The sequence below is a fragment of the Pelophylax lessonae genome (assembly GCF_965119305.1).
Source record: "Pelophylax lessonae genome assembly, chromosome: 2".
NCBI lineage: Eukaryota > Metazoa > Chordata > Amphibia > Anura > Ranidae > Pelophylax > Pelophylax lessonae.
In genome coordinates this window covers 392,290,704-392,316,660 of record NC_138769.1, presented here as the reverse complement: position 1 = coordinate 392,316,660, position 25,957 = coordinate 392,290,704, and the positions used below count along the sequence as shown (strand labels likewise).

General features: G+C 43.0%; 1 protein-coding gene across 1 annotated transcript in view; it reads left to right on the top strand.

Annotated features, from left to right (window-relative positions):
- Window positions 1-22,250: 22,250 nt before the first annotated feature.
- Window positions 22,251-25,957, top strand: part of RPH3AL (rabphilin 3A like (without C2 domains)) — a 393,784-nt gene continuing 390,077 nt past the window's right edge. Inside the window, exon 1 of the mRNA XM_082245575.1 lies at window positions 22,251-22,475. The gene's annotated coding sequence lies outside the window, so the exon portion shown is untranslated. The remainder of the gene's footprint in view (window positions 22,476-25,957) is intronic.

The window sequence follows — 25,957 nt, the reverse complement described above, 5'->3', positions numbered from 1 at the left end:
CTGTCCCAAGAGGCAGGTGTGAAAAAGGTGTTCAGGTGCAGTGACCAAGGTGCCGAAAAAACTCACAGCGAGCTGCCCCTCACCAGTGAGAAATTAAGGCACCCCTGGGCTGCCACCCCAGGAGCACTTACACTACGGGCTTTTTCAATCTCAGCCCCCGGCCAGACCGAGTGTAGCCTATCCCCACCAGCAGACATCAGAACCTGGACAGCTTAGAGAGAGCTTACCTACCACTGGGGACAGGCCTTTTGCAAGGCCAGATCAAAACCCAGGAGAGAAAGCCCTCCCCTCGCCATCCTGTTCCTCAGCCCATTACATCCAAGAGCAGTTCCACCAGCCACCCAGTCAGACTGGCTTTCCTGCCCCCTTCAAACTGGTTAGGACAGTTCAACCCATTCGAATCAGAAGGCGGCGGGCCCCACATGCTTTCCCAGATGACCTACTCCCCGTGCCTCACCAACTAAGAGCGCTCCGGGTTTCGGTCATACTGGTACTAGCTAAGGGCCATACCAACTGATAAGAACAGATACTACACTTGATCTTAGCCAAAACTTAAAGTACAACTAAAGACTAAAATTGTTTTTTTTAGTTTTGGATGTTGTGATGGATTAAAACGCTTGTCAGTTTTTATTGCTGTCTGTTCCCCCGTTAGGGAGATTCACCCTCTCTATTTGTCCAGTTTTCCATTATCATTGAAAGTGCAAGTAAAAGTTAAAGAAAATCCCAAATTTTGGGTTGTCCCCCCGAAAAATAATACAGGGGGAAACCTTCCAATAGGGACACTAGTTCTGGTGATCTGAGGGGCCCCAAGGAATTCTATTAACTTGTAGGGATTTCCTCTCACCCCGTTTGGCTATGGGACAAGGGGTGAAGGCAAATCTCCACAATGAGACACAGATGGCAAACAAATAAACTGACAGGGGTTTTAACCCTACCTTACTCTATCCCAAAAAACAATTGCCTATAGTTCTACTTTAATGTAAAATGTACTTTCAGAGAAAGTACGGACCTAGCCAGACCTAAAGTCACCCACCCTCCCCAAGATGTAAGAAAATGACGGACCCCCGGCATATCAATAAAGAATTTACGACCATGAATCTTGGGTGACAACGCAAACCCCCTTTCTTGTGCACTGCTTCATAGCAGCCAGAAGAACAATCACATCCATATGGAAGCAAACCCCCCCCCCCACCTCCCCGATCGCTCACTTCCATCAAAAAAGGCAAACGTGCTTCCTTCTGGAAAAAATGGCATAGGTGCTAGGAACCACAAAGACTGCGCAGCAAGAATTTTGTTTTACAAGTTTGGACATTAAGGTATTCTATAGCATCCTCTAGGTATCCCATAGAGAAATACTTTAGTTACAGAATTTGCATGCTACCCATATGTTATGCATTTATGCTTGAACATATATTGGTAGAACTTTATTACTGTCTTATTCTTGTTACATTTGCTTTTTGTAATCAACGCTTAAGGCTGAAATTGTCTGTAATATCAACATGCTATATTCTTTAATAAATAAAAAAATTAAAGATAAAAAAAATAAAAAGATTTACGGGACTAAGAGCGTGCCGGAAAAAGAAGCCACAATGCGCATGCGCTGTTCACTCTGCATTGAAAAGGGGGCACGCTGGCATCTCTGCATTGAAAGGGGGAACACTGGCATCTCTGCATTGAAAGGGGGGCACGCTGGTCTCTGTGCATTGAAAGGGGGCACGCTGGCATCTCTGCATTGAAAGTGGGCACGCTGGCATCTCTGCATTGAAAGGGGGCACGCTGGTCTCTGTGCATTGAAAGGGGGCACGCTGGTCTCTGTGCATTGAAAGGGGGCACGCTGGTCTCTGTGCATTGAAAGGGGGCACGCTGGTCTCTGTGCATTGAAAGGGGGCACGCTGGTCTCTGTGCATTGAAAGGGGGCACACTGGTCCCTGTGCATTGAAAGGGGGGAACGCTGGTCCCTGTGCATTGAAAGGGGGAACGCTGGTCCCTGTGCATTGAAAAGGGGCACGCTGGTCTCTGTGCATTGAAAGGGGGCACGCTGGTCCCTGTGCATTGAAAGGGGGCACGCTGGTCCCTGTGCATTGAAGGGGGGCACGCTGGTCCCTGTGCATTGAAAGGGGGCATGCTATGCCTTAATTACTGAAGGCCCCTTTCACACTTTTGTCACCTCGAAGTAACGCAATTTTTTTACAGAGTTTTTTGCCGCAAAGCAATTTCTGTTTGCGCCCCCCCAAAAATTTTGAGCACCAGCCGCCACTGGTTTTATATGACAGAAAATAGACAGGATGGGTTTACGTCCACTTTAAGATAAAAAAAAATCTTCTGACTTTACAACCCCTTTAAGTTAGGGGTAATTATATTGAATATGTTCTTGTCTAGAAAGGGGTTTAAAAACAAATAAAAAGAAGGGGGAGACGGGGCCAAAACAGTAATGGTCTTTTACCATTGGTGACTTTTTGATGTTTTAAAGAGAGGAACAAAATGCATGAAAAAAGTATCCCTTTAAATCCTATGAAACTCTTCACACCAATGAGCTGAGGGTGTGATGCACATCAAAAAGGTCATTCCCTATTGAAATTAATGGAAACCACATCACAAACATATCCGTGGTGTGTTTTTGGCATATTTTTTGCGTCACATGTCCAAATTTCACAGGGCATGCTGGGAGTCAGGAATTCAGAAAACACACCAAAAATGCATATGTCTGCGTTTTTCAGCAGAGCAGTGTGAAAAGGGCCCTAAAGTATAGATCTGTGGAAAGACAGAAGGGAACATAAACCATGCAGAGCACACAGCAAGTATATAGAAAGCATATTCCAAAGGTGTAATTGCACTTTAAAGTCGTAGAAGAATACACACTGCCAAAAAGACTGGTCACAGCAAACATAGCAGCCTTTGTAATTCCTAGGACAAATCCCATTTAGCAGTGCTCTACCACTTCCCCTTCAATCAGTCTGACTCATGCTCCATTTTCTGGCTGAGGCACTTCAATACAGGTGGAAGTAACAAGCTGACAGGATGGAAGAGCAGAGCAGCAGCTGACATTAATGCTCAAGGCTAGGACACTATCTGCAGCAGCCCAGTGCATTAGTCTAGCTTAATCTTCCAGGTAAATTAGCCTTATTTATTGCACAGAACTACATTGTACTTAGATTATCCCATATTGTTTTCCCACTCTCTCTAAGTTACTTTTGCTAATGCAATTGATTGCAGAAATATGTACATCTGGGAGAAGTTTTTTTTTTTCCCTCATGTTCAGGGTTGTGGTTCACTCAACTCTAGGTAGGCAGAGCATACAATTTCATGCTGCCTTCTTTATTTCGTTTGCAAACACAGTATGAAAATTAGGGTCCTTTCACACGAGTGATCCGATCAGATCCACCTGTCAATTTTTTAGGTGGATCTGATTGGATCCTCCATGCATTCCTATGGGGCAGCGGATGTCAGCGGAGACATGTCCGCTGACACCCGCTGCCATCCGCATCCGATCCTGTCTGTGAAATCTGGACGGATGGAAACCCTATTTTCCATCCGTCCAGGGGATCGGATCGGATGCGAGCGGACAGGCAGTCCGTTCTCATCCAATTCCCCCATAGAGATGCATGGGGCTCTGACACCTCCCTCTCCCCACACAGAGCAGAGAGGGAGATGTCACCTTCCTGCTCAGCGGGGGATCTGTGTATTGATCCCCTGAAGAGCAGCACGGATATGCTTACGGAGGCGGGCCGTGTGAAAGGACCCTAACACATTGAGCTGAGGATTGCTGTAACTGCTCAGCATGGGGGTACGGCTAGCCATTGAGGAGTATTAGAGAGGAACTCTGGCACCCTCTGAACTCCTCTTTATCCAAACATCTTTCTTTTTATTCCAATCAGTTGCAGGACGGTATTCTGCCGAAAACTCCAACCTGCCGAGAACTCCAGCGACGTTACTTCCGGTAACTGTACAGCAGGAATATTTGGAGATTTTGACCACTTGGGAGTTTTCACAGAACACCGGCAGCCTTTACACTCCGGTACATGCTATAATGAGTGGACATTTTTAGTCCACCAGCTAGTTTTTGCCGCCTTGGAGGCGGCCATGTTTTTGGTTACTAGCGGGTGGACTAACAATGTCCACTCATTATAGCGTGCAAAACGCAAGCGGAAAAAAGGGTCCTGCACCATTTTGGTTCGGATGCGATGCGATCTGAGCCATACAAAATGGCACTGCATGTGATGTGCACAGGAAGGCAGTGTGATTCCTGTGTGAATCACATCCAATGTTCCGCACACACTAGTGTGAGCCCAGGCTGGAGGATAACTTAACTACCAAGCCATCAAATGGCTGGTGTCATAGTTGATCACATGCAGAATTATGTGCGTGTGTGTTACTGGTTGGATCAACAGGTGACAATAAAGTTAAAAAAGCATGAAAAAGAAAACAACCACATCTAAGGATTGGTAATCTGCAATATATAACATTTTGCTTTTAGGGTTTAGATACACTTTAAATTATTGTAAAGGTAACTTTTTTTTTTTTTTTAGAAACCAAACTTGTTATACTTACCTGCTCTGTGCAATTGTTTTTCACAGAGCAACTCCGATCCTCCTCTTCTCGGATCCCTTGCTGGTGCTCCTGGCTCCTCCCACCTTGAGAGAGCCCCCATGGCAAGCCACTTGTGGCTCTGTGTATCCATTGACACACACACTGTGGCTCAGCCCTGCCTTCCACTCGCTTCTCACAGGCTGTTATTGACAGCAGCAGGAGCAAATGGCTCGGGTGTGTGTGCTTCCGGGGGGGAGGGGGGGGTATGGTATGGTACCCATAGGAGACAGAGAGCAATGAAAGATCCCTTCCCCACTGGCTCCGCCAGTGGCCATTGTTAGGACTCAGCTTTGAGGCTTGCATTGCTATTGGGTGGAACTGGAGGAGGGCCCGGCCAGCCTTCTTCTGCTCTGGTGCATGCAAAAGACTACGCACTGAAGAGCACTGGGAGAGAGCAACAGAGAGGTAATATAATTAGTTCTGTGTGACATGGAAAAAAGGGTGTCCATCATTTTTTCTAGTAGTATCTGCTGGATGGCCAAATGTTGCATAACCTGTCATGCTCAAAAATAATTATACAGCACTAGCTTGCCATTATACTACCCTTGCCTTTCTATAAACTACTGTAGCCTTCCCCTATACTACCCTAGCCTGCCCCTATACTACCCTTATACAACCCTATCGTAGTGGTGTATCATCAATGGGTGCAACCTGTTCACTGCACACAGGACCTGGGGGAGGGGGGCTAGGGGGCTACTGTGCTAACACACACTGCACCCATGGATCCCCTAGGGCGCCAAGATGGGGGAGCGGTAACATGGTGGTATGTCAGCATTTCATTCTTGGACCCAGGCAGCACAATGTCTTGGGGTCTTGGGCCAGCCCTGCTGTGCATGGTAGCCAATCCGCCTCTAAAGCCTCGTACACACGCAACGATAGTTGGCCGTGAATTTTCGGCCAACGTCCGATCAGCCGATTGATGGCTTGTTAGTAAGATGCTTCCGACAACCGACTCCGACTTTTCGGCCGAAAAAAATCTGGTGTGCAGGCTATAAAATTTTTGTTGGCCGTCAACAGAACGGCCGATTTTCCGTCAGTGAGTACAGATTTCGGCATACAAAAATCTGATGAGCAAGACTGGGCATGCTCAGAGAAGAAAGAACAAACGGAAAGTAAACCAGAACATGACATCACTTCTGAAGTTGATTTTTGTTGGCCGAGAAAATTAGTGCGCAGTCTAGAGCACATTCCAACCAACACAACAACACTGGACAAAAGACGGCCGATCGGTCGGCCGATAATTGTTGCGTGTGTACGAGGCTTAACTTCAGCTTGTTCAATTAAGCTCGGACAAAAAAAAAAAAATGGAAGATGATTGGTTTCTATGCAGAGTTGCACCAGATTTTACACTCTCCAGTCTTCGTAAATCAACCCCTAAATATTTTCAGTGGTGGAAACTTGGCTAAAGATCTACATCCTTTTTGTAAGAAACATTCTATGAAGCAGATCGATGTGTATCAATAGACAAAATTCACATTGCTATTATTGGATATGGCATGCTTAGTACCCTTTTCAGGTTTGTGTTTTTGCTGTCCATGTCCAATTGAAATTTACAATTATTTTCTTTCCCAGATACAAAACAGAAAGCAAGATTAAGAGCCCATTCACACTGAAGCCGCACGACTCTGTACTACTTCGGGGGTGACTTGTGAAGTCCGGTGCACCGCGACTTTCACGGACTTCATATAATGAATGTCTATGCAAGTCGTTCCGAGGTCGCCCCGAAGTAGTACAGGACCCTTTTTCTAAGTCGGAGCGACTTGTGTCGCTCCTATTAGAACGGGTCCTGTTGCAGTCAATGGACCGCGAAGGACCGCGACTTGTCAGGCTGACAAGTCGCCTGACAAGTCATGCTAGTGTGAATGGAGCCTAAATCTATCCAAAAGCGGTGTAAAACTCCTCTGAGAACAGGTAATGGAAGATTGCCCTCACCCTGGGCCCATTCCAATGACCGTAACCGCAAAATTGTGGATTTCCTTTCACTTTCTGTCTTAGATGACACTGATAATCAATATGATAGGAAGGGTAATGCTTCCCAGCACAGACACAAACCACAATTAAAACCTTGATCAAGTTTCCAACCTTTCCCCTTTCTAGTTTTGGCTGCAGTTACAGTTTAAAATGGACCTTTACCCCCTCCACCCACTTTCTATCATTCCATTTCCTAGCCCCCTCTTCCCTTCTATTGTCCCTATTTTTTTTTATATTTTAGTTATGTTTAACCACTTTGCCTCTCACACCTGTTCACCCCCTATGGACCAGAGAAATTTTACAATTTCTGCTATTGAACTGTTTATTTGGCAATAACATTATCATAACTTAACCAACTTAGGACCGCCCTACAGCTAATTTACTGCTACGGTATGGCACTCCCACACAGAATCACACACATATATTATCACACACCTATATGTATGTATGTATGTGATTCTGCACTCCCCCGTAGGGGTTGCATGCCATCGACAGACTGTTTCTACTGTAAATACTCAGAGCAGAAGCCAATCTGCAAGTGCAGGGCACTGGATGTCTGCCGGAACCTGCCGATCGTTGGGCAGAGAGACATAACTGAGTTCTGCCTACGTAAACAAGGCAAAAATCCATTCTGGGAGGGTGATAGACTTTGATAAAATACATCACTTCCCTTAGTAAAAGCGCCTAACACAGTACACAAAAACACTGGCTAGGCACACAGTTAAACCTTTGATCGGGCTAGATGTTTAATCCATTCCCATCCAGTGTCATTAGTACAGTGACAGTGCATATTTTTAGTACTGATCACTCTATTAGTTTTACTGATTCCCATTAAGTGTCAAAAGTGTCAGTGTTCGATTGTCCATTGCAATATCGCAGTCCCGCTATAAGTCGCTGATCGCCACCATTACTAGTCTAACCAATCTATATATGCATATTGGGATTTTTTTTCCCAAAAAGATGTAGCAGAATACATATTGGCCTAAATTTATGAAGAAATTTTATTTTTTACATTTCTTTCTTATTGGATATCCATCTTTATGGCGCAAAAAAATTAATAAATAAAAAATGCAGTTGTGATCAAACACTGCCAAAAGAAAGCGCAATTTATAGGAAAAGGACATACATTTTATTTGGGTACAGTGTTGCATGGCCACGCAATTGACAGTTAAAGTAACGCAGTGCTGTATCGCAAGAAATGGCCTATTCACAGCGCTTCACTTTTTCCACATTTTGTTATGTTACAGCCTTTTTCCAAAATAGATTCAATTAATTATTTTCCTGAAAATCCTACAAACAATACCCCATAATGACAATGTAAAAGGAGTTTGTTTAAAATCTTTGCAAATTTATTAAAACAAAACAAAAAAAAAAATCACCTTTTATAGAAGAATTTATAGCCTTTGCCATGACATTCAAAATTGAGCTCAAATGCATCCTGTTTCCACCAATTATCCTTGAGATGTTTCTACAATTTGATTGGAGTCCATCTGGGGTAAATTCAGTTGATTGGACATGATTTGGAAAGGCACACACCTGTCTATATAAGGTCCCACAGTTAAGGCCCGTACACACGTACCGATCGTCGTCATACAAACGTCGGCGGACGAAAGATCTGCCGATTGTACGCGTGTTAGTATGGTGCCTCCGACAGCTGTCTGCGCACAATCCGCGGACAAAAGTCTTTCTTGCAAACATGAAAATTTTTGTCTGCGGACACCAGAACGGACGATTGTTCGCCTGTCAGTACACAATTCGGCCGACACACAGCTACAAATCCCAACACGCATGATCAAACCAAATGAGTTCCCGGAAGAATTTTCTCTAGTAAACTCATCATTTTATTCAGAAAGAACTTTCGGCTCGCGGCAGTCCAAGAAATAGGTGAAATGCGGAGCACATGCTCATCTTGATAAATGTGAGAAGAAGGAAGATGCTGCTCATAATGCCATACTTTTCTAATCAAAAGGCATGTGTTCTGTTATGATGAAGATAATGTTTGTCTATTCTATCTGTTCTATCAAATTTTATAATTAAATAATTTGAACTCTTCACCATTATTATTTTGTAAACAGCAAAGATCTAACTATTGATATGACCCTTTATTCTTGTCTGAATTAATGTCTAAAACATATTTTTCAGGTTATGCACAATATTAAACATGTTAACAAATTCAGATAGGCCATTTTTTATTTTCATTTTCTTTATTTTTTGTATCTCAGCAAAAAAAACCAAAGAAAACATTAATACTTTCCGTATAACTAAACATAAAAAAGGTCCATTTGGACAAAATTAAACTAGAAACTGGCAAACAGGGGTAAAATAAATAATAGGGGGTTACAAAAATTAAAGTTGCTGGTAACTGAAATCAGGTTGCCATGAGGGCAGGTTTGGATCATGCTGGCCATATTGCCACTGGCCATGTGGCATTTGGCGAGGTGGTGGGTGTTGTGGAGGTGGAGGTGGAGGGCACGGGTGCTCCTGGCATGCATGGCTGTGCTCATTAAGGATCCCGTTTTCAGCCTTTTGCAGCACATCGAGGATAATTTTTCTGGCATACTGACACTGCCTGAGGTCCACCTTATCCAAAATTTTTGCCGTCATGTTGCCGAAGGACTCATTGGCCTCCGGTTTCCGACGTAGGGCTATGGTGGCCTCCTGGATAAATTTGTCTGTGATATCATCCACGTGCTTCCTCTTTTGCCTCCGTTTGGCAGGAGGAGGTGGTGGTGGAAATAGTTCCACAGGCTCCTCAGGCTCCGCAGGCTCCCCAGGCTCCTGGCTGCAACCTGGCTCCTCCTCAGTGACACTTCCCTGTTGATGAAATGAACAATTGATTAGAATGTTATAGTGTATATAAAAAGTCATGTTTGTTATATTATTGTGAACAAATAGCAGACTTTACATACAGTGGCGTATCTAGGGTCTCCAGTGCCCTTGTTGAGGAGCTGTATTTGGCAACAACCCCCCCCCCCCCAAGATCAATGTAAAACTGTAACCCACCCCCCCAAAAAAAAATTAAAGGGCATTAAAAGTTTCTAATTTGCCCCTTGTTTGCCCAGTGTAGAGCTCTCTAGTGGGCAATCATTGTCTCAGGTGTGAAAAAGAAAGAGAGGGTTGAGAGCTAGAGAGAGGGAGAGAAAGAGGGGGTGTGAGAGAGAGAGGAGGGGGTTGCAGAGAGAGAGGGGCCTGAACTAGCAGAGGGCTTGATGTAGGGCATTGAGGGTGAAGCAGTGCAGGGAAACAGGAATAAGGAAGCCACCTGCCTTGCTGACCCAGAGTGAGAGACCAGAGACATGGAAGCAAGGATGGATGGATCATTTGCAGGAGCTGTTAGTTTTGTATTAAAAAAGGTTGAGCCAGAGGAATGCTGAGGCTACAGCAGTGTTTGTTAGGACCAGAGGTGTGCTGGGGATGCAGCAGTGTTTGTAAGAGCAGAGGTGTGCTGGGGATGCAGTGAGAGGCAGTCTCAGTCTCCTGGTCTTTTGGCTCAGCTGCTCTCAATGTTTTACACCTGCATGAAGCAGCTCTCAATGTTTTACACCTGCATGAAGCTGCTCTCAATGTTTTACACCTGCATGAATCCGCCTGCAAACTGGGGGTTCTGGGGTGTGCAGGCTGAGTGGATTGTTAAAATAAACACTAAAACAATGCCAATGTTTTTGTGACCCACCCCCCTTGGCCTGCGCCCCTGGCGGTTGCCTGTCATGCCAACCCCTTGCTATGCCCGTTTACATAAAGGGTCAATTATGGTTTAGCTTATAATTTTGTTACATGATTACATTTTAGCAGACAATATATTGTGAAATGCCATACCTGAGTAAAACTCTCTTCCAGGAAATCCTCATCCTGGCTTGGATCAACTGACACTGAGCCCTCTGCCGAAGTCGAAGGCAGCGTAGAAATTGACGGCCTGGATTCCAAGGTGTCTGCCAGGAACTGCAGGTTATCAAAGTACCACAGCCGTGGTACATGTACATTCCGTGCACCTGCTCCAGACTGGGTGGAATCTTCTATTTTCTTTACCTCCCGCCTGTGGGCAGTGCGAATGCTGTTTATTTTTTTGCGTATATAATTAAAATTTGCCCCAGGACAGACGGGCTTGTAGAAGGCCACCAAATGTTCCATGGCCTGTTTTTTTAGTTTCTTATTTTTATATTCTGCCGACTTCACTTGCCACAAACACGGCAGTTGCCTGTACTCATCAATGAAACTGATGAGAAAGTTGTGGGTGGTGTAATTGTCCACCATATTGCAGGACAGTATATGCCTGCAAGACACAACACAACACAAAACATATTAAAATAGCATGTATTTTGGCACATAATAAAGATATTCCTAATAAAAGCTGTATAGGGCCCAAAACACACACTTTCTATTAAAAGAGTCGTACCTTTGTTTGTGGGGAAAAGTCGTGATTCGCCGCTCGATCGTGCTCCAACCCTCGATATGTCCGCTAGCGAATCGTCGGCCGAACGAACTTGCGTCCTTTAAATACAGCGCAGGCGTCAACTCCTCCTCCAGTGGCGGGCTTGTGCAGGGGTGTGTACGTGCCGAAGATCAGGCCTACATGCGACACTCACACCTGAAGCAGTGGAAAAATCTTGTAATCAAGAATAATGTCTCAACAATCTGGGAGCTCAATTAGTGTGGGCCGAAGTGATTGGGCCACCAGAAAATCAAGGGCTACACCCATGTCAAAGCCAGAAATGGTGGAGATGGTCTCCATTTTAGAAAAAATGGACTATGATGGCAAGTTGGCAAATTACGATCGGCCCAATGCCAGGAAAGATGGCATCATGGATAAGGTGGTGGCCTGTTTGGTAAAAAAATTCGGTGTGGAGCGATCGAAAGATCAAATTAGGAAACGGTGGTCCGACCTGAAACACCGTGAGCAGGATCAGCTTTCCCAAATCCATCGGATTTTGAAAAAAAGTAAGTTTTATTTATTTATTTTTTTTTTTAATCATGCAATATGTTTTTTATAATGTGGTGTATGTTGTATTAACATGTCTAGATTATAATGTCTATGTAAAAAGTTAGATTACTCATTTTAGTTGTCATGTCGTGATTAGATTGATCTATTGTTGATGTTTTAGTATATGACATTAAAAGTCAGGAAGCCATAGTTAAAAATATATGTATTGTGTTGCAACGAACATTCTTTCCTGCACGAATCTTCTCAGCAAACATTCCTATTAATCACAGATTATTATTCAAACCTTTAAATAGGAGAAAAACGTAAACTCCGTGCCAAACAATGGGAAAGGAGGAGGAGAGGTTTGGCAGCTCCATCGGCAGTTGTGGAAGAAGAGGAGGACATGGGCCCAGATGGTGGCACAGATTCGACTAAAGGTAATTGGTTCCTATGCACTGTCAAACATTAATGTACCATATTTTTCGTAGATAACCATGTACATATCTTCATATTTGTTACTGAAAGAGCTATCAAGCAGGGCACCATGTCCTAACAAATGTACCTCTTGTGACTTTTATGATATGGCCAATGTTTTGTATTATGTAGATGAAGACATTATGCCTGAGGTTATTCTGGTGGAGCCAACAAGTGACCAGACACCAGAACAACAAGAAGGTTGGTAGTCACAGATTTTTGTGTAGTGGGATCATAGAAATATGTGTATTTGCAATGATTGTTTAACCTTATATTCCTATATTCCCTTACAAATTTACATTGCAGATGTTGCATCATGCCAGGATGTGGCATCCCCAGCCAGCTCAGAACCCAGATCTCCTGGCAACTTGCCAAGCAGCGTGGAAGCCACTTCCCAAAATCTTGAGGATCCTGGACCAAGTGTCCAAGAGCCAATTGTGTGCCCACGTAGGTTTTTTCAGAATGATTTTTATCAGTGTTATTTTTAGCCTCCAATTTACAACACTAGTTCCCTAATGGGAGCCTCTTTATTTGAATGGAAGTCGCACCGTAAGTCGGATCAGGATGCTCTGACTTGCGGGGCCACTTGCGTTGTGAAGATTTTTGAGGGGGAACTACACCAAAAAATTGAAGAACCCACCGTGGGTGTCCCCCCAAGTTCACAACCAGGCCTTTTGTGTGTGGTATTGAGTTTGAGGGTATGCCCACAACAAAAAAACAGCGTGGGTTACCCCCAAAACCCCTACCAGACCCTTATACAAGCATGCAGCTTGTCAGGCCAGGAAAGAGAACGAGCAAGCGGAACAAACACCCCCTGGACCACAGCAGGACACATGCCCTCAACATGGGGGGGTTTTGTTGCTTTGGGCCAGGGGGCCTCTGCACCGCACACCCAAAAGCACCTTACTCCCATGTAGAGGAGGACAAGAGCCTCATCCCCACAACCCTGTCTGGTGGTTTTGGGGGGTCATGCGGCCAGGGGGTTCCTAGGACTTTGGAAGCAACCTTCAACAAAGGGTGGCCCCCAGATCCCGGACACCAATCACTGTGTGAATGGGTATGGGGTACATAGTACTCCTACACATTAACCACATAAATGGAAGTGTATGTGAATAACGACAGGAGACGTTTATGAAATGTTCTTAAATATCTTCATCCGGTCTTCTCCACTCTGCTCTTTGGATCTTCTCCTCTCCACTCTTCTGCTGTGCAATCTTCTGCTCTTATGTTGTCTGCTCTTTTGCCCTAGGTTCTGCTTCTTCCTCCTGTCCTCATCTGATGCTGTTGCCGTGCATTCTGCCCGTCTCTGGTCTCTGCAGCTTAATATATATACATTACGACCATGCCCTCACAATGACGTCATCATGCGTTCACACCCCTAATGAATATATAGTAAGCTCAGGAGACCGGCAGAATCATCAGCAACAGGATCAGAGGAGGACAGGAGGAAGAAGAAGAGCCTAGGGCAAAAGAGCATAAGAACAGGGTAGGTATTAACTCGAGAGTAATTAAAAATAACCTGGACACCAAATGTTTCTCTATTATGACCTCATGTAGGTGATTCACATTGACTCAGTTGTATATTTTTTTACAGATCATGATTTACCTACTTGCACTTTAGCAAAACTAACCCGTGAGGCACTCCAATGTTGCTCAGACCTCGAGCAAATCAAGGAAACAGCAACGGCATTGCAATCAAAAATGCAAGATTTTGTCGACATGATTGCCAAATTTTAAAAAGTTTTAAAGACATTTTTTATGTTTTTATTGGTTCCTTTTCTTACAAAAGTTTTTTAATATTTTATGATATCTTGATGGCACTCAGTTGTTAAGAGTGTACGCACGTTTGGGAAAAAAACTTGAAAACACCCTAACCCTAACCCTAACCCTGTGAATGTTTTGAAAAAAAAATTTTGTACATTCAACAATGTGTGTTCCATTCTTTATTTGACTTTCGTTGGGGGGGTCGAGATCTAAAGCTGTGTAAAGAAGCATTACATGTATGATGGCTGTCCTATTCCCACATTTACATGTTAATGAAAGCATTTTGGACACTGCCATATGCGAGTTGCTGGAGGTGTCAATGAAATGTTAAAGATCCCAACCGTTTATACGCATATCACAGTGCGATCTGACATTTCATACAGGGTTGGATCATACAAGTGTGAACGACTGTGCAATCCTATCCTGATGCAGCTGAATAAATGCATCATGTGCGACTTTTGTGCGAGTGTAGTGCGAATTGAGACATACACTTTGTATGGCTACATTCACACTGAACACGCACACAAGTCGCACATGACCCTTTATTTCTGATGTATCAGGATTGGATGGCACAGTCCTTCAGACTTGTGTAATACAATCCTGTGGAAAAAGTAAGTGGTGGGTCACCCTTATGCGATGCAGGAAGGATGCAAAGTCGCAGACTTCCCACATTGCATAAGTGTGACTCAACACTCAAGGTACTAGCAGTCCTAGGATTCAATATGGCATTGATATTGGCAGTGTAGGGAGATCAGTGTAATCTATAGTGTATTGCTTGTTCGTTGCTCTAGTTCACTTTCCATTACTTATATATATATAACACTTTGAGATGAACAATGATCAAGTTTCACATAACACTGACATATCCTAACATTGGTGGGCAGTGAGAAGGATGTCATAAATGAACACAACATAACAGGTGTAGGTACGTTGTTAATACCCTAATGTATTATATTAAATATATACTATGGGCAACTTCTGGACAAGAACCACCAATGTAAGGTGACATTAGATGAACCTTGGGTGTGACCTAGTTCTCAATGTGACAGGGTTTGTGTAAATTTTGTGGGGTGCAGAAGGCCCTTGTATTTACACCACTGGCTCAAAAATAACACATGGCCATCATCACTTTGGATCAGCTGGTGAGAGGCTACAGTAAAGAAACACACTGATGAATGTATTAACCCTTCCAAAGTCACACATATATAACACATGATTAACCCAAATAATTGTGTTTGGCATATGTGCCCAAATGATTAGAATCCACAATACTGAATCATTGCAATTTTTTTTTAATGTGTTGAAAAATAATATATCTCTGACATTTATCTTGTGTGTCCAATCTTTAACAAGATTAATGGGTGTGTGACAGTGATTGCTGCCAGGACACAGCTCCTCTCCCCACGAAATAGTCCAGATATTCCTGACGGATCTGACGGGCCTTGTGTGATGCCAATGCTGACCGTCCAACTTCCATTGACGTCATGGACTCCACTTGGTTAGAAGGTTGGGCCTCTCCACTTGTACCTGGCATAGCAGGGTCAGTATCCAGTTGCTGCAATACATAATTTTGTGCATTCCTGCGTAGGAAGTTGTGCAAAATGCAGCCACACAAGACCACATTATCCACTTTGTACAGTGCCAGGTTTATGGACGTCAGGAATATCCGGAACCGGTTGGCCATTATCCCGAAGGCATTCTCCACAACTCTGCGAGCTCTGGACAACCGGTAGTTGTAAATCCTTTGGTCTGGGGTGAGGTTCCTCTGAGGGTAGGGCTTCATGAGATGCTCCCCAAGCGCAAAAGCCTCATCTGCGATAAACACAAAGCTCATACCCTCAACAGTTTGCTCCCTGGATGGCAGGTTCAGAGTGCCGTTCTTTAGACGACGAGCGAACTCCGTCTGATCAATAACTCCCCCATCCGAATTGCGGCCATTTTTGCCAATATCCAAAAAAATAAACTCATAGTTTGCATTAACTATGGCTAGCATGACTATACTAAAAAAACCTTTATAATTATAATAAAATGTGCCGGAATTCGGAGGGGGGACAATGCGGACGTGCTTCCCATCAATAGCACCCCCACAATTGGGAAAATTCCACTTCTCCAGAAATTGATCAGAAATCTCCAGCCATTGCTCTTCGTTTGAAGGAAACTGTGGGGAAAAAATAAAAAAAAAAAAAATTAGTGCTTGAGCACATCACATTATTAATTACACACACAGTTGTCTGTTAAATGCTTATGCAACTTGCTAAAAAAATAAACAACAGGAAGGCAAAGGTTTGGATATGGGGATGTAACATCTACATACATTTATTTTCAACCTCCTATTGTTCTTATATTGTAAAGGGCCATACACACTAGAAGATTCTCTGAAGACTTTTTCGTGCAGATTTACCTTTTCTATGTAGTGCAAGGGCCTACCAGATTGCATAGGATTTGAAAGTGTTTGTTGGACCTCATATTATTTGGTTTTGGTAAATCGGAAGGATAAATTGTTCTGACAATCTTCTAGTGTGTATGGCCCATTATACTCACCAGCTAGAGCTGAGATTTACAAACTACGGCCCTCCAGCTGTTGCAGAACTACACATCCCATGAGGCCTTGTAATTCTCTGACATTCACAGACATGACTAGGCATGATGGAAATTGAAGTTCGTGAACAACTGGAGGGCCATAGTTTGAAGACCTCTGAACTTGAGCTTTGGTATATGCTGACTTTGAGATTTAGCATGTGGGTGGGGGATGGGTAAGTAAAACTGGGCATTTATACATCAATAAGGGCTTGTGGTCAGTGAAGGTTTTAACATCATTACATAAACATACAGAATCATAGGTGGGAATGGATGGACTGATGTATTTTAGATAAATCATTAACTAGGTACTAAAACATTGGCCAAGGAATAATTGTTTGAGGGAAAGCAATAAAATTTGAAAAATTCGACATACTGTTAACAGGCAATGCGTTTAGGGACACATAGGAGAGAATGATGGGGTGGTTAGTGGGTAATTTTACAAATGGTTAAAGATAATCTACATCTTTACTACTATGTGCATGCGGACAGAGGGTAGTTTACAAATAATGGCCTGTGTCAATTGCTGTACATCCAAAAACATCATAATTCGGGTGAAACTAGTAATACATGTAATGTAATGTAAAAAATCAAACATACCTTGATATAGTCCTTCTGCAAGACCTTGATGATGGCAGAGCAGGTCTCAGGGATGATGATACCAAGAGCTTGGGGGGAGATGCCTGTGGTGAACTTCAGATCCTGCAGGCTTCTCCCTGTTGCAAGATACCTCAACGTCGCAATTAACCTTTGCTCAGGAGTAATTGCAAGCCGCATACAAGTATCCTGCTTCAGAATATAGGGGGACACCAGGGCAAGAAGATGGTAAAAGATGGGATCCGTCATCCTCAAATAATTCCTGAAGTCATCAGGATTATTTTCCTGGAGCTCCCTCAGCAAGGACATATGAGAAAATTGATCACGGTTAAGCAACCAATTTTTCGTCCAGGAGGTCCGCTTCTTCTTCCTATTGCTCGTACGTCGTCTCAGAGCCAAAACTCCAACACTAACGACAGCAACGGACGAATTCACGGTCGCCATAATAAATTCTCGAACGATGTCTCGGAAAATAGCGAAATGTCGTCAACCAAACAAATGCTACCGAAATCAGCGCGAGATGCCCAGAAGGGTCACGGACAAACACTCACTTCCTCTTTTGTAGCGGCGAACGTGCGTGGAACGTAGTGACGTCATTTTCTGTCGGAAGACAAATGTCCTGGGCAAGTTTTGAGCACTTTTCAACAGACAAACAACAAACACACCAGCCGCGAACATTTGTAGGACGTTCTGTCGGCCGACGATCGGTACGTGTGTACGGGGCTTTAGTGTTGCATTTCCAAGCACAAACCAAGCCAAGCAATTGTCTGTAGACCACCGAGACAGGATCGTATCGAGACAAAGATCTGGGGAAGGGCACAGAAAATTTTCTGCAGTATTGAAGGTCCCAATGAGCACAGTGGCCTCCATCATCTGTAAATGGAAAACGTTTGGAACCACCAAGACTCTTCCTAGAACGGGCTGCCCTGTCAAACTGAGCGATCAGGGGAGGAAGGCCTTTGTCAGGAAGGTGACCAAGAACCCAATGGTAACTCTGACCGAGATCCAGCATTTCTCTGTGGAGAGAGCAGAACCTTCCAGAACAACACCCATCTCTGTAGCATTACCCCAATCAGGCCTGTGTAGTAAAGTGGCCAGGTGGAAGCCACTCCTCAGTAAAAGACAAATGACAGCCCCCCTGGAGTTTGCCAAAAGGCACCTGAAGGACTCTCAGACCATGAAAAAAAAAAAAAAAAAATTCTCTGGTCTAATGAAACACAGATTGAATTATTTGGCCTGAATGGCAAGTGTCATGTCTGGAGGAAACCAGGCACTGCTCACTACCTGGCCAATACCATCCATACAGTGAAGCATGGTGGTGGCAGCATGATGCTGAGGGATGTTTTTCAATGGAAGGAACCTGGGAGACTAGTCAAGATTGAGGGAAAGATGAATGCAGCAATGTACAGAGACATCCTTAATGAAAACCTGCTTCAGAACACTCTGAACCTCAGACTGGGACGAAGGTTCATCTTTCACCAGAACACAGCCAAGATAACAAAGGGTTGGCTACGGGGCAACTCTGTGCATATCCTTGAGTTGCCCATGCCTAGACTTGAACCAGATTGAACATCTCTGGAGATATCTGAAAATGGCTATGCATCGACACTCCCCATCCAACCTGATAGACCTTGAGAGGTCCCTCAAAGAAGAATGGGAGAAACTCCACAAAAATAGGTGTTGCAAGCTTGTAGCATCATACTCAAAAGACTTGAGGCTATAATTGATGCCAAAGGTGCTTCAACAAAGTATTGAGCAAAGACTGTGAATACTTATATACATGGGATTTTTTTTCGTTTTGAATAAATTTGCAAAGATTTCAAACAAATTTATCTTGCCTTGTCATTATAAGGTTTTGTTTCATTATTTTCCTCAAAATTCTGCAATGTAATCCATTTTGGAATCAGGCTGTAACATAACAAAATGTGGAAAAAGTGAAGCGCTGTGAATACTTTCCGGATGCCCTGTATGTTGGTTTTTTTAAGGACAAACAAGGCTTTCTTTTTGCGATATTGGTGTATTACAATGATCTTTTTCAACATCTTTCTGTAGCATCTGAGCAAGTGTTATGTATAAACACTCCCAGACTGATTTTTGACAGCTAAACTGTGACCTTTTTTGTGTACACAGCATTGCTCGCTTTAATTAATCACATAGTTGTTTTCTGGGAGGGGGGTCCTGACAAACAGGCCGAGAGACTGGACAAATTACACATGCCCTGTGTACAATGATGACTATAGGCAACACTTTTTTTTTTTTTGTTTCTGAACAGAGTGAAGAGGGATTAGAACACTTGACAGGTGTTTATTGCTGTTTGTGTCCCTATTATGGAGATCCTCTGTTTGTCCTGTTTACCATTATCATTGAAAGTAAAAGAAAATCCCAAATTTTGAGTTGATCCCAGAAAAGTAATAGAGGGGAAATATTCCAATTGAGACACTGCTTCTGGTGACTGAGGGGGGGGGGGGGGGCTCCAAAGAGATTCTCTTATTTGCAGGGATTTCCTCTTACTTCCAGATGTGGTTATGGAACAGGAAATACAGGTAAATCTCCCCATTGGGACACCGATGGCAAAAAAAATCTGACAAAGGTTATACACCACCCCCCCAGCTATATCCAAAATGAAAAAAATCTGGTTATAGTCTTACTTTGAATACCTTTTTTGGGGAGCTCTCCCTGTACTTCTTGGACTTTCACCTAGCTAAGAATTACATATTTGTAGCAATGTCCCCGTAGGGCTTGCTGTGTGATGACTTCTTGGGTCTCCTCTGATTACCAGCAGACAGTCACTTAGGGACAATTCACACATCCATCCTTACTCCCAGTCATTTGTTACTCAAACAGTCCAGGGGATTTGGTTTTATATTTATTTTCAAACTTGGATGGGAGAAGGGAATAGTGGGATACTCCAACTTGAACTATTCACAGTAGGAAAGGACAACTCTCACTTGGCCTCATTGGGTTATTTGTGGAAGCAGACACACTGCTTTGACCATACTGCCACTTGTATGGGAGGGTTAAGTCCTCTTGCTCTGCATAGCAGCAGACTGGATGCAACTTCATTATCTTCAGGACACTCTCTAGCATCCCCTTTGACTGACACCCTTCCACTGATTCTTCAGAAGGGTTGGCCCTCACCAGACAGGCCCCACGACACAGATCTATACTCACTGTAGACAGAATTTGATTGTTTCCAGTGTTTCCCTTCCAGTCAGTTCTGCAGGACATCTGGGTTAAGCTCCTCTCTAACTTTTAGGCCCTCAGGTCGATCACCTGAGGCTTCATGGCAGCTTCTACAGAGAAGGGGCAGCTGTCCCCTCCCTCCGGGACCCCGCTCTCCAGCTGAAAAACCCCAAGCACATGTGCTGACATGAGAGGATCCTGATAACAGGAAAACCTTGAAAGGGGTCTTCCCTGAGAGGCAGCGTGAGCAAGAAGGACAGTACTATAGCCATAGGCGTGCGCACAGGGTGTGCCGGGTGTGCCTGGGCACACCCTAATCACTTAGGGCACATTAGCATTATCGCTCTGTTTGCCAGTGAGGAGATGGGAAAGATCTCCCTCAGGCCTGCTCTGCCATAAGAGAAGTGCCACACACTTCTATTTCACTTTGCCAGCAGGGAGAGTAATGTACCAGGGCCATATACATGTAGGCAAACACATGCATGTGTATTTAAACTTTGGGGTGCACACCCTAATGCAATAGGCTGCGCACACCTATGACTATAGCATGGTGCCGGAAATTACAAGGTGAGAGACCACCACATGTAGCAGGTCTCTCTGGAAGATAGCGGTGAGCTTAAATCTTTCCTAACCTTGCCCTGGGAGATCTCCAGAGAGTCAGTGGGTAGACTGGTAAAGAAGCAGCCAGGTGGGCTAGCATTTCCTGCAGTTGTAGAGTTGGGACTAGTGTCTACAGGGGAGTTGGAGGTACTCCAGGATGCAGTTCACAACACTTTGTGCTACTTTCCAAAGGGACTGAGAGTTCGTAGCCTGTAATGGGCTGTTGGTGATCTAACAGAGACAGTTAACCACTAATGAGGAATCAACTGGAGTTGTACAGAGGAATCAATTGGAGCTGTATATAGGGAGGAAGTTGTCCCTGGTTTTGTCACTATCAAGTTTTTACCCCCTAATAACACACAACAAAAGAAATGTTCACTGTGTTTTGATGACAGCTAAAGCTGTGTGTGCCTGGCTGTCATCTGCAACCCCTACAGGGGTAGCACTACACTTATTATGAAAATCATTTAAAAAATTTGCATGTGAAATTTTAAAAATTGTCATTCGCACAAAAAGTGGAAATATTTTTTTTTTTTTTTTTTAAAAGGCCCCTTTAATTGATCATGTCATTTTATTACAACTACAAATATTTTAAATGTCTTTATTTGCGAGATGTAAAATAATTTTTTAAATGCCTTGTAATGGCAGCAGCAAGATTGGTACTACTTTGAAGAAGGAGGTAGACCTAGGGTTGCCACCTCATCCTTTTAAACCCAAACGCAAATTAAATACACAGGTTCTGAGGCTGATATAATGCAGATAAGGCACCAAGTGAGTTTAATTACCACCTTTCTCAGCCACAGAACCTGTATAATTAATATGTGTTTGGGTTTGAAGGGATGAAGTAGCAATCCTAGGTAGACCACAAAAGCTTGTCCTGAAAATGTAACTGTTAGTGCAAATTAAAGAGGAAGTAAACCCTCCTCAGGAAGTTGTACCTATAGGTAAGCCTATATTAAGGCTTACCTATAGGTACTGTAAATATCTCCTAAACATGCACCGTTTAGGAGATATTTACCTTTAATGCAGCCAGTGACGTCACTGGCGCATGCGCTCTGAAGGAACGGCAGATCGTGCCGTTCCTTCAGAGCCCCGTGCCGTGACCGTCGGCTCCCGCGCGCGTGCGCGGGACTGACGTCACCGCGGCTCCGGCCAATCAGATGGCCGGATGCCGCGATCCCGGAAGACGGGCGACTATACATGTCGCCCGTCATACAGGTAAGCGGACGGCACGGCGGGGGCTCGTTCTAAGGTAAGTATTTCATAATGAGCTACTATGCGATGCATACTAGCTCATTATGTGTTTCTCTTTCAGGATGTAAAGAAGAGAAAATTTTTTTTTCTCGGTTTACAACCTCTTTAATAAAGGACAACGCATTACCCAACTCTGTTGTTTCAAGTGAACTAATACGGCTACAATCACTTTAAGCATGAGCTATCAAATAGAACAGGAACCAGTTTCTCCGTTAAAGTATTGTAAGCTTTAAGATTTCAATGCAATTGACATATGTCCCTTCTGTCCCCAAGGATGGCAAATAATGAGACGCATGTAGTTCCCCACCTCTGACTCAGTCATCAAGCTGTCCTTGTGACGTGCACCAAGCTCCTGTGTGTCTGCCAGTCCAGGTCTGTGCTTGTTTGCAGCTGTTCACTTGACTGCTAATTGAAACCTTTATTCAGCCTTTGAGTGATACTAGTTGTCTTGTGTTTGCCTCCTGCTTCTAAAAAGCAACTGATCTTTTCAAACCTTCCTCTGAACTGAAGAAATAAAGCGAAATCCTACCTGACACATACATCTGCTTTGGTAAGTTTCCTTTCAGTGCCTGTCACTTATTGCCTTATTACAGCTCTGCTTTCTGGCAGCATTGCTTAGGTCCTGGATTTGTTTGCTTGCCTTTATTTGTGTGTACTTCTTACCACTGTCATTAGGAGACACGTAAAAAGCTTCCTTCTATGTCTATTCCTGCTAATTAAGGTTTTTTGATTTTCAAAGTTTTTTTCTCTTTTTTTTTTTAGTTTTTTTTTTTTTTTTTTTTTTTTTTTCACTAAAAAAGTCAATAATGAGAAATAGGTAAAAAAACAAAACTTTTCAGCATTGGTTATATGTATTCTAAAAGATATGTTAGAAAAAGAAACAAAAACTTGAAAGTAATGTGGAATGAGTTAATGCATGTTGCCATACATTTTTAGCCACCTTGCTCTGTGTGTTTGATGGTCTACCCACCCAAATGCAGCATGCAGGATATTTTTTCTTTCCTACCGGCTACAATACAAATTGTTGGTACTATGACAAAATAAAATGATGTATTTGCTCATATCTGTGCATTTTGCCTATGCTAGAAATCAGTGCATATGATGACAATTTGCTACCTTATTGTGGCTGTTTGCTATTTGAGTTTATTTTATAAATGCAATTTATCAGAATTTATTAAATTACTACCGCAGTTAAGTGTTATAAAGTGAAATCCGATTACTATGGGTTACTGCGCTTTACATACCATGTATGCTTTTTCTGTTGACTTTTTCAAAGAACTATCTTTATATGTCAATATATTTGTATAATTTGGTAACAGCTTAAAGTGTAGGGATGTGCAGTAATCAACATTATCAAATAAAGAAAATGCTTTTATTTCAGCATAGTAGTTATCCAGCGATCTATCCTGGGTGTCAATTTTTTGTGGCTTCAAGAAGTCCCCAGATAATGTCCTCTTCTGAATGTCAGATATTTGACTTTAACTATAACTAAAGAAAAATTGTGATATATATATATATATATATATATATATATATATATATATATATATATATTTTTTTTTTTAATTTTTTGGAAAGCATGGTGAGAGGTTAAAACCATTGTCAGGCTTTATTCCTGAGGCTTTAATTGTACAATTTTCCTTGAGATTCACCAAAAACTATATAATATGAGGTCAAAACTAAACAACTTTCAATTGTATCACATAAGGTAGGCCCTTGCACTACATAGTTTAAAGTAAATCTATAGGAAAATTGTACAAGAGCATTGAACACGTATGGCCAGCCATAGTTAAAGTGTTTGTTACCCTAATACCTTATATTCCTGATATGTGCCTGCTGTGTGCCCTCCCCAGCAGAACTCTGAATTTGCGCTCCTTTTTTTTTTTTTTTGTTACTTTATTTTACGTCATTCCCACCCTGCAGCTCATGTAAACAAATAGGGGGGCTTGAAGGTAAAAAAGAAAAAAAAAAAGTTAGGAGTACAGCAGACACCAAAGCTCTACACTAATCAATAATTTTGCTTGCAACAAAATTAAGGGTAAATCAAAAATTCCACCAGAGTAGGAATAGATGGGGGATCTTGCAATGGGGACACTTGCTTCTGTGATATCTCACTTCCTGTGAAGTCTACATTATGTATGTGACCAATGACCAACCCTACTCTATCCAAAATGGCTTGTACATTAACAATTTGTTTCAGTACTTTGTTCCTGCAGTGTTACAAGGAAGTGTCCATGTCTAATCTCCTCTGTCAGGGTCACATACAAGAGACAGGTGCAGGCAATGAGCTTGCATATTTTGTCTGCCATTGATCTGTTTGAGACCATGAATGGCACTCTTCCTCCTCTGCACAGAATAAACAAACAAAGACCCCTTTCACACGGGCTCTCCGATCAGGTTCTCCTGTCAGTTTTATAGGTGGACCCATCAGAAGCTCCATGCAGGTGGATGTGTTCATTTCCATTTTGAACTTGCCCATGTGACCCTAAGTTAGAGCAAAAGTCCAGCACAGCAGGGAAGAGTTGACCTATTGTCTAGGGCAAGGGTCTCCAAACTATTGCTCCCAAGTTCAGGGACTACGGTTTCCATCATGCCTAGTCATGTCTGTGAATGTCAGAGTTTTACAATGCCTCATGGGACGTGTAGTTCCACAACTATAGTTTGGAGATCCCTGGTCTAGGGGGATGTGCTACCAGAATTTATTGAACCTTGACTATACTACTTAGAAAGTCATTGGTCATATAATGATATACAGTTGCCTGAATGATAAACTTATTTCACTTTAGTATCCATTTTTGTTCGTGACACATTTTATTGTACGTTACTGTGATGTACATTACCACATGAATATTGGCATGATGCGTATAGGCGCAGTTAATTTTGAATAGTATCCTAAAACACTTGGGCCCCTTTCACGCAAAAGGTCCAATCTGGTCCAGCTGCCCGTTTTTTAGCCGGATCTGATGGGACCCTCCGTTCTGCTCTATGGGCAGTCAAGTGTAAATGGACGTTTCAACTCAGCAAGGGATCAGCTGAGCAATCCCCTGCTGAGTAAAACCAAATATGGCCCATGTGAAAGGGACCTAACCCACCATACGACAACGTACTTGTGTTTTAGTGCAGGAAAACACACAGCGGTGAGTCAACTATGTGTTATGATCTAGTGCATTATTCCAAAAGGTACAGGTCCATTTTTTTTTTTTGGGACTGACAGCCTATTCAGAATGAATGCGATGCCATAACGTAAAGCACCTCAATGTACAAAAATGGGTGTGTTAACACAACATACGTACATAAAGTAAATGGGCCCTCACTGTTAGAAACTGCCATGCTTTAAATTTGTATTTTCTTTGTTAGTGTACTAAATTTTCTGTACATTTATAGAAATGTAAAGCGTGTAGCTAGAAATCTCACAGATGTTAAATGCCAGAAGCTAAATGTCCTTTTCTGGTTGTCTTTTCCACAGCCTAGCTGATCTGTCACCTGTAATCATCTCCATCATGCTTCCTTATTGTCTGAACAATCCGTACAAACAGAATGTTTGTTTGTTTTGGGCTCTTGTGTGTGACGGATGATTATTTAAATAAAAAATCCAGAATAAGACCCTGTTCACACCTGTGCATTTATGTGTGCTGTGATTAAAATAATCACGCTTGCTGCATCCTTAATGTGCTTTCATGAAAACACACGCTCAACAGAATTCAATGATAACATGCCTAAAACGCAATTCGCGGCACAGATGTGAACCAGCCCTAAAACTAGGTTCTTGGTTAACTCAGAAGATCCAGGACTGTAATAATACTTTACTCTTTACACTCTGTCTAGCTCAAAACTCCTGTGTATGACTCCCTCTAGCCCTTCACCGACTGAGGTAGCTTCCTGTAACTGCTTGTGCTGCTGCAACTTTTAACACTGTACACTTGACTCTTCAGGGCCCAACCGCTGGCGCCCCCTCTACACTTCCAGGGTCCTCTCACTAGGCAACCCCCTTGATGCTTCAGGGTCCTCTCACTAGGCAACCCCCTTGACACT